The sequence below is a fragment of the Ascidia mentula genome, chromosome 7 (genome assembly GCF_947561715.1).
Source record: "Ascidia mentula chromosome 7, kaAscMent1.1, whole genome shotgun sequence".
NCBI lineage: Eukaryota > Metazoa > Chordata > Ascidiacea > Phlebobranchia > Ascidiidae > Ascidia > Ascidia mentula.
In genome coordinates this window covers 19,678,085-19,693,351 of record NC_138572.1, presented here as the reverse complement: position 1 = coordinate 19,693,351, position 15,267 = coordinate 19,678,085, and positions in this window count along the sequence as shown.

Sequence of the window (15,267 nt, the reverse complement as noted above, 5' to 3'; positions counted from 1 at the left end):
CTTAAGGTCGGTGGCATCATTTCCTGCCTATTACCTCTACTGCTGGTAGCCCTGCTGATATGGCCATTTTCCGTTGTTTAGGTGGTGTTGGTAAAACAGCCATAAATCTGGTATCGATGATCAACCAGGTGTGAAACTTCAAATTGTGATAGGTGAATGTCCCATGTATTGCGTGGCGTGGACCAATTGGGATTCTGACTGGTTGCCCTAATATTAAAGGGGAAATTTACTATTTTTTAAATGTTGCAATAGACATTAAATTTGCACTGAAATAAGTTCATTTATGCAGTTCAAACATCATAGGAGGGTTTTAAACCAGCTCCAGTCATCCATTGCCACCTAGTGACGAAAATTATTTTTTTCAATGCCTAATGTACATAAAATGTGGGGTCTGTTGCTTGACTTCCGGCTTTCAAACAACTTGAAATGTAGCTTAAAATGCATGAATTTCCTTTATTATTATTCCACAACACATTTTGAGTCATTTATAACACATAGTTTTTGCAATGTATTGTTCATTCGTCATGGCATTTGTGCATGTGCTGTCTTTCACAGCATCAATTCTTTTGTTGACCTAGTTTGCAAAATCTCGAATTAAAGTCTATTTAATCTTGTTTGGTCATAACAAATCAAATGTAATTATTCGAAAACAGCCATAACTCTGGGATCGATGATCAACCAGGTGTGAAACTTCACATTGTGTTAGTTGAATCTCCCATGTACTGTGCGGCATAGGCCAATTGGGATTTTGGCTGGGTGCCCTACTATTGAAGGGGAAATTTCTTATTTACTAAACAGAATATGTATGTGAAATTTGCACTGAAATGTGTATATTTTAAATTTCTTAGGTGGGTTTTAAGCAGCTCCAATCACTTATTGCCCCCTACTGACGAAATTTTTTTTTTAGATTCGAATTAAATGCTACTTAATCTTGCTACCAATCACAAAGAAATTATTTTGCTGATTAATTACTGTATTTATTGCCACAGAAAGAAATGGTCCATTGCCGGTGGGTGATACTTCATACGTGAGGATTCCAGTACTCACACTGCTGAAACTGCCGCAACCAACAATGTATTTCCTGTATGTACTGCACTAGTTTACCTGTGCAGTAATTCTCACTAAGAAGGAACCTCTTAGTATGGTGCAGCATGGGACAATTGAGATTCAGGTTGGTAGCCCAACTATATAAGACTGCATATTTGTATTTTTATTAAATTAGTTTCGCAAGTGGAAAATGTCCACCTAGTGGTCCTCTGTCACAATATAATGATGACATAACAAAGCTAGCGGTGTGACATAGGGATCAATTTTACACTTGAGTAAGCACATATGCATGTACCATTGTTAGGGCGAATATGAGCTAGTTTAAAGTTTTGAGCGTCTAAATCTGGTAGTTACTTGGTGGTGGGTGTTGTAGAACATTAAACTAAAAAGTCTGAAACTTCAGGCTATATTTGCAGGAATATGAATCATTTAATGGCCTAGTCATTTGTGAAAGAACAGGTGCTTTTTATCCCGCAGTGTAGATTTTAGTATGCTATCTGTTGTGGTTTATTGCAAGGCCACATCTCTCCTTCAGACAATAACACAAACGTTTGTTGCTGAATTGCATAAACACCTCCCCAGGGTCATCGCCATATATGTCATAAAGCATTCTTGTGTTAATCCCAACCAATGAATTCACATAACACTGCAACTAATCACCACTTGTGCTTCAATAATATGTACAGTATTTACCTAAGTGTAAATATTGTTAAGTTGTCACAATTACAAGCCCACATAATCATTATAAAGTAGCATTTACTCGATGTGCTTTGTATGTTATAACGCAAGTAGTTGTGTATTGTTGCATGGAAACAAATGAAATGTGTGGTTTTCATAATTAATTGTGCATTTTACTTTTTTGAAATTCTGCTTGTTATAAGTGTTGATAATCAGTTGTGTTTTTCTACTGTTGTTACTGACTGCACTTTCCTAAGTAATGTTTTACATTTCACTTTTAATAAAGTCGTATATCTTTCATCCACCAGGGTGCGCTAGAGGTTCAAACATCCTGTTACCATGACAACTTTGGGGCGTGGGCGGAGCTCAACACATATAAGAAAATCTTGACTTATTCTGGCTTCCGTATGATCACCGACAAATCCCTACATACTGTAGCGTCTCGTGTTGGTCGTTAATAATTCCTTGTAGTAACCGCATGTTGTGTAAAGTCACCGCCAATTTATTTAAACCTTCAGACTTTTCTCGTCGTTTCACTCTCCTTTTGTTTTGCATTCTGCAGGTACCTAACTCGTACCTGCACCGCCGATAACAACCATTGCTTGGAACGTCTAATAATTCTTTTTCATTTACACCTTCGTCCTTTATAAGCCATCACATTCTCAATCATGATATGTTGAGATATATATGTTCATTTGTTGTTATGTTGACAACCTGATCACCGCATAAATACTGAGGCTTTAAAATACTCTGTATACTGTATGAATAAAACATTGCTGATTTTTAGTTACGTTAATCAAACAATTATCGAAAACTTGCCGTCAGCACGTGCCACAGACATGCCTAGAAATGTGTTCACATTCACACCGTTCAATGTCTTCTCTTTACGCAAAATATCATTGGTGAACGAAACACTTTGTTTTTTTGAAAAAAATAGTTTAACAAAAAAATGCAAAGTTTACTTTTTCTAACTGCCGCTTAGTGTTTTTCTTTTTGCAACGCCTGTACCTTGCATAGGGCCAGTCCTATAACCAAGAATGGTTCCACCGGTCCCTCGTCACCATCTATGTTTAAATCGTCCACCGCAAATTGTGATTTTTCGCTGACGAAAACAAAAATGATTTGAATTAATCGGTGAGACGTATTGTATGCAGTGTGAGAGGTTAACCGGCAAATACATTGTCAAAAGATCTACATATATTTAAACTGGTAAGAAACAGAGAATAATTTCGTACATATTTTGTTGCGCTTTATTTGGAGTCAGACTGTTATTACATGAAGGTTCGGTTTTTGTCGCTTTACTAGTATTGGATTTTTTTTGAGTCAGATAGCGCATTAATAATATTAAGACAAGTAATCGAACGCTTCATTTCGGTGACCTGCGCTTGTGATTGAAACGAAAAATCCTTAGTTTTTCTTGTTGAAACGGAGTTTCGTTCTGTTTTGAGTTGCTACGGAAGATGGCTTTTATGAGTAATATTCTTCCATTTGCAAAGCACAAAACTAAACTCACTTCCACGCCTAACGTTTTCGGAGGTGAAAGGTCGCAACAACAGAATAGCAATTTAGATGATATCATTAGTGAGTTAAATCAAATCGGTTCGGACCCTTTCACTATTCATTGGTCAGAACCACGGCCAAGCCTGTTTGTGAGACCAGGTCGAGTTTGTCCGTTGTTTCAAGCGTATGGGATAGATAGCAAGTTCGAACGTTTTATCATTCCGCGTTTGGGTGACGAACAGATTGCACGAGTCGGTCATTTGATTTGAAATAGAGATGATCGTTTTCCGTTCACAGCATTGAAACAGAGCTTACTTAAATTTTATGAGTCTCAGGGACAGGTTCTGTTGACGAAATTACTGAATTCCTCTTGTTCCGACAACAAGCGACCCACTGAACTTCTAAGTGAGATGAAAATCTTGCCGTCGAATTTTGGGGAATTAAGTGCGTCTTCCACCGCTTTGCTTAAAAAGTTACTGTTGGATCGGTTACCGAAAAAAATACGGTTAATTCTTTCCGCCAGTATGCACTTGAGTTTAGACGAATTAGCTGAGAAAGCAGATAGCATGATGATGATTAATTCGCCTAATTTGTTTATGCAAAATTCATCTGCGGCAACCGTGTTTTATGCCGTTCCATTGTCGTCGCCTTCTATTGTTAATTCGCAAACGATTGTTAAATACAGTTCTGACAAACGTTTGATGAAACTAATAGAGGATATTCAAACGATTAAACTCTTCAGACGGCCAGTTTTATGAATGCTTCACAAGCATCAGATAGGCAGGAAAACAACCCTCAACAACAGAGTTTTCCCAGACACAGGAATTACTTTCAAAGCAATTCGAACCCTAGACCACAGAATAAACAGCCATCAAGTAGGTTTCAGAGTAGAAACCGCTTTAATCAGCCAAATGCTTCTGGGTTTCATGGTATGGCACCAGCAAAGTTGTGTTACTACCATTCGACCTACGGCAGTGCGGCTAGATCATGCCAGCCTGGTTGTGCCATGTATTTAATAAACGAGGTAGAAGGTGATGAGTCGGCAGGGTCAAAATCGTTTTATTAGCAACAAAACTTTCACCGTACTGGACAGGATTAATCGATTGCAATTCCTTGTTAATTCTGGAAGTGACGTCAGTATCATTCCATGTTGGTTTTCTCCACGTTTGTCTCAACCACAATCAGGTAGATTATTTGGTGCATCTGGAGTCACATTTAAGTCTTTTGGTGATGTGTCTTTATCGGTTGACTTTGGTTTAAAGCGAAGCTTGCGGTGGACATTTTTGGTTAGCGATATTGAGAAGTCAATTCTTGGTGCTGATTTTCTTGATCACTTTGATATACTTGTTGACACTCGACGAAAGAAGTTAATTCCGACAGAAAGCCGAGAGCCGAGGGTTCGTTAAACGTCACAAGTGTTATTATCGTCACCGATCCCACGCTTGTGCGAAATTGCAGAAATCATAATCATCCCATGTTTACGTTGTCCAAAGCAAACAAAAGCTTGATCCAATTTTCAATGCCGATGTTCCAGGTGATAAATTATCTATGGACGAGACATGCGGTGATAACGCTAGCAATGATTGTAATCAACAAACGCTTTACAAATTTGAAGCTGTTTTAAAGGAATTTTTAACGACCAATACTAGACGCTATAATACTATGTGATAATTTTGTGCAGCTAAAAGTCGGGTTTTTGTGGTAAAACAAATCAATTAAGTGCAAACTTATTTGTTCTTTTGTAAAAGCCCATCTTTACTACGTAGAATGTTATAAAATTAAGGTTATTGGTTTATAATAATTAAGCTGCCATTTAGTTTGTAACAATTACTCTAAACCTGGTCATGTAGTGCTTGGAAATTAAATTTCTCTGTCATTTGGGGAGAAACTACCACAGTAAATGTATCGCCTAGCAACCACATGATATTGGGACACTGCCTGGCAGTAAAACTTCAAACCACCAGTTTGCACAAAAACACAAACGAACACAGTCTTTAATCAACATGAGATGATTGCATTGAATTTCCAGCTTTTTATAAAACTGACATTTTATTTCTTCCAGGGATGAGTTTCCACCCGACCATGGAAGTGAGCTGCAGAGTGGGGTTCATTTATAGCTGATGTCGATAAAAGTGAATCAAGATCCTCTAAGCAGGATTGTTCTCTAAATCCTCTTCAAACTTACTGATGTTCCAGATCACATGACAAGGGATTAAGTGATTTTCGCAATAAAACGATTCTTTGTAAAGTTTGTTTTTGAAGATAACTGACGCAAAACAGATCCATGTTAATAAACTCAGCTCCATTACCAAAAACACAAAATTCTGATATTTTTTGTTTGCAAGACAAGTCACGTGATGTAGAGCACCGACGTAATTTTACCGCGATAATGACGTCACGAAATTTCATCTCGCCCGAAAGATTTTACCTCAAATTCACATTTAAAGCCCAAAAATTGAGTTTCGAAGAGTCACAAGTTCCATCAACTAATGTCATCCAACATTGCTTTGATATCAACATAAGTTAATCCACAAAACTTGACACATAAGAGGATTGCAATATTTTTTAGTCATTACTAACAGAATCTGATAAGGATACTGACTTCACAGACTAAACTTGTTTTATGTTGATCACATGACTTACTTATGTCAAGTCCGAAGTGCCGACCTATTGCTCTACGTTGCATTTCAACAATGTTCGGTCGAATGGTATTCGTGTTCAGTAAAGACATTAATACCATCGTCAGACTCCTGTGGAAAATAAAAAATAAGTTTTTTCCACACAAAGACCTGAATATTTCAGCTGTTGTGTGACCAGGTTGAATGTGGAATGAAAACAGTCACCAGAGTAAGTTATGGTTTAAACCTACCTGAGGAAAGCAACTTTTAAACTAGCATCGACATGGAAGTGGAATGTAGGGAGTTACAAGCAGAAAGCCTTAAGATGTAACCCGGACAGAGCATGAACAAGGACTCCTATTGTACATATATTGTACATATTAATAAAGGTATAAGATGACGGAAGTTTAACTTGCTTCTTTACCTTTAACATCGTGCGATTTTCTGTATGATCGCCGATATGTTTTAGCATGTAACATACGTCACAGAAATTAGCGCTTGTATTGCGTAATGTTTTGTATTTGTAACATACGTCACAGAAACCAGTGCTTATATTACGTAATGCTATTTGTGCAGCATTGCACAAGTTTTGCAAATCCCATAATGTGACTTAAATGATGAACCCATAGAATGTTCTCGAGTAAAGCGATTCATTTAATATCCTGTTTACCATATAAAATATTCATACCCTTTTATTACACTAACTATTTTAATGCGTCCCAGATAATACAAGAAGGATCTCCTTCCGTTAGTGTGCAACAGACCATGTGAACAAATCTGCCCAGCAGCACGTGAATCACCTATACCCGGTTCACACACACATAACTTCGATGTGCACTGGCTGACAATATCCTGTATTTTGTGTTCTTGTATTATATAACTTCGAGCGGTTCGTGTTATCACGTGACATTATTGACCAATCAGCTCTCAGTATGAAGAGCTTTAAAAAGCCCAGTTTTTACCCGTAAATTCAGTCTCAGTCTATTCTATTCGCTTGGATTCTATCGACATTCTATTGAAACGTTGTAATGTACCGTCGTAATGGAGCTGATAACAGATATGAATACAATTATTCGGGAAGATATCCTAATTCTGATTTGCTTAATAGAACGGGGTAGAAGCAGGTTTAACAATCGAAGAGGCTCAATTCGCGCTCAAGTTATCGAGGCTCTGTTAAATATCTCTGAGTCAATTAGAGTTATTTACAATAGTGCCCCAACTTCGGACCCTCCATTGAGATCAACAAGAAGAAGCAGACGTGTTTCACCAGCCAGTACACCAAGATACCCGGCAAACCGACGACGCAGCCCGTACAACCCCAGGCGACCAGCACGCCAAACCAGGCACCCTGGTGACAATCTGTCTCCAACTTCTCAAATACTTTTCGACCAGGATTTCCAGCTCTATTCCCGCCCGCGCAACAACTCAACATTGGGCCCCCTCTTGCTTAGCGCACTTAGGCGCCGAAGACAATCATCTGGAAGCAAGGAACCTTCAACACCTCCTCCACAACGCACCATCAGGACCGCTTTCACCACTTGCACCAGCAAACCCGTCTCCACAACAGGGAAGACGCCCCACTCAACTTCCTAGAACCGAACAGGACAGCCAAGGAAATCGGAACAACCGCAGCACTTCTGCACAACCAGAGGTACAATAACCATCGACAATAACAAAAACGAATAATTCAAAAACTGTAATCGCTCGCACACGCATATAATTGTTATTGAAAAACGAATTTTATATTGCATGATTATTTTTTTCTGTTCAATGTGTATTGTGTTTCACCCTTTAAAAGCCTAATAGCTCCCATAAGACCTAGGTCGCTAGGGAAATTTTCATAAACTTGCATAGTTTAGCGCCAATTGTTTGTCCGGGATAACGGTCTGACACTTTTTCGCCCGTAAGTAAGCGCACGCGCAGTAAAACCACAACCCCTTATAACCCAACGGTCGCCATGTCAACAGGCGAAGCAGAAATTCCCATGGTTTCGCCGCAAAGTGTTTCATCGGAAACAAACGAGTCAGTGCCTTCGACGTCCAATCACGTTGATGTTGCTAACGGCGCAAATGAAACGCCACCACAGCCGATGGTCAAACAAACCTTCCAGCTCGCAAGGTTTTGGCCCAACGCCCAAAGTCATGCGCAATATTTCCAATATGCCGATAGATAATTTCAAAAAATGGCAATCACCTCGGATTATGTCAAGTTCGATTTTTTGTTAAAAAGTTTTTCGAAAGAGCCAACGTCACAGTTTCAAAACTTAATTCCGCAGGCCTCTGTAACTGATACGCCGTATAATACCCTTAAGAAGGCATTAATTAAGCAAGCCACAGGATTGGGCGCCCAAATTTGGCAGACGGACATTTAAAATCTCGTTCAACAACCCAATGAATTCCCAAGTGTTTATTTACATCGTTTGGCAAACGCCTGTGCTGAAAACCCGCATACCAACCCATTAGCACGAAAATTAGTGTTAAACGAATTTCTGCAACGCATGCCAACAGAAATTCAAACCTTGATTAAGTCACAAAATCCTGATACATCGCTAGAAGACATTGGAATTTTAGCAAATCGAATTTCAGATACCAACCCAAATGCGCCAAGCGACCACACGCAGCCAAACGAAATGCAACGTTTAACAAGCCAAATACAGGAATTGCTAACTACGTTTAAATCTTCAGCTACAGGACAGGTCACGCCAAAACCGAATTATTCAGATCGCCAAAATTATCAACATTACAACAGGCAAGCACAATCGTTCAGGCGTGACGCATTTCAGCCACGTAATACAGCACCGCAACGCGCGACAGGAAGCAATCAGCATCAGCTGATCCAACAGCAGCAGCAGTACAGTTGGGCCCAATCAGCGTATGCCATTTTCGGGATATCCCCCAAATAGACAGCGTTATAATTCAGACTTGTGTTTTTATCACGCGCGTTTCGGTCCCCGTGCAAATAAATGCACCCCCTTGCCAATGGAAAGGCAATAAACAAACTAACGAAGTTAAGATCAGACGTGAAGCAAAACCCGAACAAATATTCCCGCATATCCCATATATTTATGACAAGTTACATAATTTTTTGCTCTTACTTGACTCGGGTTCTTCAAGCAATCTTCTCCCAATAGACAAAGAAGCTGAAATTGTCCATATTTTCTTAAAATTTTTTTCTTAACGGCAGATGGAACTCCCATACCATGCTATGGTCAGAAAACTTTAATAATCGACATATGGTTCGGCCCAGTACCAGTTGTGTTCAATCTTTGCACAGTTGACAAGCCAATTCTTGTCTACCCGTTTCTCGCAGAACATCAATTAATCTTAAAACCGGCTCTTGGAACCTTAGAATCAGCAATCACCCACACTAGCGTACCTATAGCAACTTCCACCTCTGTCACTATCTCTAACATGGATATGCTTTCCGACCCACGTTTCCGCAATATTCTAGACCAATACCCAACCCTCGCAGAACCGCCAGATTATAAAGAACCCCCAAAACACCCAATAGTCGCAGAATTAACAACCAATGGGAAAGCTCCAAATTTTCCCGTTCGACTTATTCGCCCAGACCTCCTACCAAAGGTCAAAGAGGAAATTAAACGCATGGTTGACAGTAACCTAGCAACCATAGGCAGCTCTATACAAGACTTACTATATGGTTCAACAGTTTATTCTACCATTGACTTAACCGCAGCTTTCCATAACATCCCATTAAACCCGGAAGATAGGCACAAAACTGCAATCAAACACCAGTGGGCAGTCTAATTTTCAACCGACTTCCATTTGGGTTAAAAACAGCACCAAGCTATTTACAGCAATTAGCAGATCTCGTAGTTGCCCCTATCAACCATTTCGTCTTCATGTACTTAGACGACGCGCTCATATTTAGCAAAACAGCTGATGAACACGAGAAACATCCCAAACTATTCTTGGACAGATTACAACTCTTTGGCCTAAAAGTTAACCGTGACAAATGTTGTTTCGGACGCAAGGAGGTGACATTCTTAGGATTCCAAACGACCTTCAGCCCCTGCAATCCAAAATCAAAGCAATTCAAGACTTTGCAGAACCACAAACCACTAAGCAAATTCGACGCTTTGCAGGAATCTTGAATTTCTATCACTCATTTATCCCCATTCTAACCATCCCCTTGCACCGCTGTACCAACTTCTAAATGGTAATAAGAAAAATTCAGCAATTAAAATGACTGACGAAGCAAGACAAGCATTCTTGAAAGCCAAGGAATGTCTAAGCAATTACACCACCTTGAGTTATCCTAACCCAGACGCCACGCTGCAATTGTACACCGACGCCAGTGACGTAGCAGCCGGTGCAGTAGTACATCAGGTCGTAGGTGACAAGCACGAACCTCTTGCTTTCTTTTCACGCACCTTCAACCCCGCTCAACGTAACTATTCTACCTTTGACCGAGAACTTGCAGCTATCAAATTGGCACTGCAACACTTCAGATATTTACTTGAAGGACGGCCAGTAACAATTTTTACTGACCATCGACCCTTAGTGTCTGCAATCACTTCTAGCACACTCAAGGAAAACCCAAGGCAAGCAAGAGACCTTGCATATATCACAGAATTCACAACAGACGTCCGCTACATCCCTGGAGCTGAAAATATCGTTGCAGACGCTTTATCTCGAACCCAAATCAACGCTATATTCCAACACTCAGCTCAAATCAACTGGAACGATATTCCAACACTCAGCTCAAATCAACTGGAACGATATTGCAACACTCAGCTCAAATCAACTGGAACGATATTGCAACACTCAGCTTAAATCAACTGGAACGATATTCCAACACTCAGCTCAAATCAACTGGAACGATATTCCAACACTCAGCTCAAATCAACTGGAACGATATTGCAACACTCAGCTCAAATCAACTGGAACGATATTGCAACACTCAGCTCAAATCAACTGGAACGATATTGCAACACTCAGCTTAAATCAACTGGAACGATATTCCAACACTCAGCTCGGAGACCTGACCAAAGGTTTCTTACCTGATTATATCCAACTTTCTTCTCAAGAAGTCCCTGATACAAATCTCACCCTATGGGGAGATACTGCTGCTCATGCAACCTTTCGCCCACTTATACCTTTTGGTTTAAGGAAACAGATTTTTGATTCAGTACACATGTTAGCTCATCCAGGCCATAAGAAAACTATCGCTCAGATTTGCAACCGTTACGTTTGGCCACATATGAGAAAGGACATTCATGTCTGGACAAAAAGCTGCGACCATTGTCAGTTGACTAAAATTCGCATTTTCCGCCCGTACCAGACAAGTTTCTCAGAATCCATACAGACTTAATTGGCCCTCTACCGCCCTCTAACGGTTGTTCATATATTTTTGTTATCATAGACCGGTTCACTCGTTTCCCAGCAGCAGTGCTTTTGCCCAACTGCACAACTCAGACAGTCTTAAACGCGTTCCTGCATAATTGGGTTGCGTTATACGGCGTTCCAGAATCAATTACCACCGACAAAGGTTCACAATTCACAAGTGAAATGTGGAAAAATGCAATGGCCTTTCTAGGTATCCAGCATATCACCACCACTTCGTTTAACCCAAAAGCGAACGGCCTGATGGAGAAATTCAATAAGACAATAAAATTAGCTTTGAAATCGTTAACTAACAACCCTGATTGGTATCCAGCTCCCACTCGCCCTTTTGTCCATACGTTCAGCGCATAAGGAAACGCCCTAGGCATCACCCAGCGACATGTTGTATGGCAAAGCATTAAGGTTACCAGATCAATTTTTTGGGTTAAACAACCCCGACAATATCCAAGACCCTTCAACGTTTATTAAGGCCCAGAACGATTACTTCCGGAAATTCACATATACGCCGCCCCGTTTCTCAAAGTCAAGACCAACGTATTTGGATAAACAATTAGCTAACTGCAAAAATGTGTACGTGCGAGTGGATCATCACAAGCCGCCCCTAATACCCGCCTATCAAGGTCCAAATCTGATTTTTTTTATTGTCGCTGAAATGTATACGAACTGGAGGATAAATATTGAAGTCAAAATCTAATGAAAATGCATTGTTTGCGAAACCACGCCTAAAGAAAATTGCGCAAATAATGTTAAAGTGACAAAGTGTGTTAAGAGGCATCTTGCCAAGTTACGAAAATTCTGTTTATGAACGGGCGTTGTATTGTTATAGGATGTGCAAGTACGCTCTGTATAACGATACAAAGGACTCCATATGCGGAGACTTCCTGTGTTGCAACGCACCATCATGACCGCTTTCACCACTTGCACCAGCAAACCCGTCTCCACAACAGGGAAGACGCCCCACTCAACATCCCAGAACCGAACCGGACAGCCAAGGAAATCGGAACAAACGCAGCACTTCTGCACAACCAGAGGTACAATAACCATCGACAATAACAAAAACGAATAATTCAAAAACTGTAATCGCTCGCGCACGCATTTAATTGTTTATTGAAAAACGAATTTTATATTGCATGATTATTTTTTTCTGTTCAATGTGTATTGTGTTTCACCCTTTAAAAGCCTAATAGCTCCCATAAGACCTAGGTCGCTAGGGAAATTTTCATAAACTTACATAGTTTAGCGCCAATTGTTTGTCCGGGATAACGGTCTGCCACTTTTTCGCCCGTAAGTAAGCGCACGCGCAGTAAAACCACAACCCCTTATAACCCAACGGTCGCCATGTCAACAGGCGAAGCAGAAATTCCCATGGTTTCGCCGCAAAGTGTTTCATCGGAAACAAACGAGTCAGTGCTTTCGACGTCCAATCACGTTGATGTTGCTAACGGCGCAAATGAAACGCCACCACAGCCGATGGTCAAACAAACCTTCCAGCTCGCAAGGTTTTGGCCCAACGCCCAAAGTCATGCGCAATATTTCCAATATGCCGATAGATAATTTCAAAAAATGGCAATCACCTCGGATTATGTCAAGTCCGATTTTTTGTTAAAAAGATTTTCGAAAGAGCCAACGTCACAGTTTGAAAACATAATTTCGCAGGCCTCTGTAACTGATACGCCGTATAATACCCTTAAGAAGGCATTAATTAAGCAAGCCACAGGATTGGGCGCCCAAATCTGGCAGACGGACATTTAAAATCTCGTTCAACAACCCAATGAATTCCCAAGTGTTTATTTACATCGTTTGGCAAACGCCTGTGCTGAAAACACGCATACCAACCCATTAGCACGAAAATTAGTGTTAAACGAATTTCTGCAACGCATGCCGACAGAAATTCAAACCTTGATTAAGTCACAAAATCCTGATACATCGCTAGAAGACATTGGAATTTTAGCAGATCGAATTTCAGATACCAACCCCAATGCGCCAAGCGACCACACGCAGCCAATTGAAATGCAACGTTTAACAAGCCAAATACAGGAATTGCTAACTACGTTTAAATCTTCAGCTACAGGACAGGTCACGCCAAAACCGAATTATTCAGATCGCCAAAATTATCAACATTACAACAGGCAAGCACAATCGTTCAGGCGTGACGCATTTCAGCCACGTAATACAGCACCGCAACGCGCGACAGGAAGCAATCAGCATCAGCTGTTCCAACAGCAGCAGCAGTACAGTTGGGCCCAGCAGCGTATGCCATTTTCGGGATATCCCCCAAATAGACAGCGTTATAATTCAGACTTGTGTTTTTATCACGCGCGTTTCGGTCCCCGTGCAAATAAATGCACCTCCCTTGCCAATGGAAAGGCAATAAACAAACTAACGAAGTTAAGATCAGACGTGAAGCAAAACCCGAACCAATATTCCCGCATATCCCATATATTTATGACAAGTTACATAATTTTTTGCTCTTACTTGACTCGGGTTCTTCAAGCAATCTTCTCCCAATAGACAAAGAAGCTGAAATTGTCCATAATAATTTCTTAACGGCAGATGGAACTCCCATACCATGCTATGGTCAAAAAACTTTAATAATCGACATAGGGTTCGGCCCAGTACCAGTTGTGTTCAATCTTTGCACAGTTGACAAGCCAATTCTTGGCTACCCGTTTCTCGCAGAACATCAGTTAATCTTAAAACCGGCTCTTGGAACCTTAGAATCAGCAATCACCCACACTAGCGTACCTATAGCAACTTCCACCTCTGTCACTATCTCTAACATGGATATGCTTTCCGACCCACGTTTCCGCAATATTCTAGACCAATACCCAACCCTCGCAGAACCGCCAGATTATAAAGAACCCCCAAAACACCCAATAGTCGCAGAATTAACAACCAATGGGAAAGCTCCAAATTATCCCGTTCGACGCATTCGCCCAGACCTCCTACCAAAGGTCAAAGAGGAAATTAAACGCATGGTTGACAGTAACCTAGCAACCATAGGCAGCTCGAATTATGCGTCGCCACTGGTCGTCGTCACCAAGGCAAACGGAAATCTTCGTTTATGTGGGCATTTCCGGAAAATTAATAGCATCCTTAAAGCAAATGTATATCCGATTCCACGACTTACTTCCATACAAGACCTACTACATGGTTCAACAGTTTATTCTACCATTGACTTAACCGCAGCTTTCCATAACATCCCATTAAACCCGGAAGATAGGCACAAAACTGCAATCAAAACACCAGTCTAATTTTCAACCGACTTCCATTTGGGTTAAAAACAGCACCAAGCTACTTCCAGCAATTAGCAGATCTCGTAGTTGCCCCTATCAACCATTTCGTCTTCATGTACTTAGACGACGCGCTCATATTTAGCAAAACAGCTGATGAACACGAGAAACATCCCAAACTATTCTTGGACAGATTACAACTCTTTGGCCTAAAAGTTAACCGTGACAAATGTTGTTTCGGACGCAAGGAGGTGACATTCTTAGGTCACAAGGTCACCCCAAACGACCTTCAGCCCCTGCAATCCAAAATCAAAGCAATTCAAGACTTTGCAGAACCAAAAACCACTAAGCAAATTCGACGCTTTGCAGGAATCTTGAATTTCTATCACTCATTTATCTCCATTCTAACCATCCCCTTGCACCGCTGTACCAACTTCTAAATGGTAATAAGAAAAATTCAGCAATTAAAATGACTGACGAAGCAAGACAAGCATTCTTGAAAGCCAAGGAATGTCTAAGCAATTACACCACCTTGAGTTATCCTAACCCAGACGCCACGCTGCAATTGTACACCGACGCCAGTGACGTAGCAGCCGGTGCAGTAGTACATCAGGTCGTAGGTGACAAGCACGAACCTCTTGCTTTCTTTTCACGCACCTTCAACCCCGCTCAACGTAACTATTCTACCTTTGACCGAGAACTTGCAGCTATCAAATTGGCACTGCAACACTTCAGATATTTACTTGAAGGACGGCCAGTAACAATTTTTACTGACCATCGACCCTTAGTGTCTGCAATCACTTCTAGCACACTTCGGGAAAACCC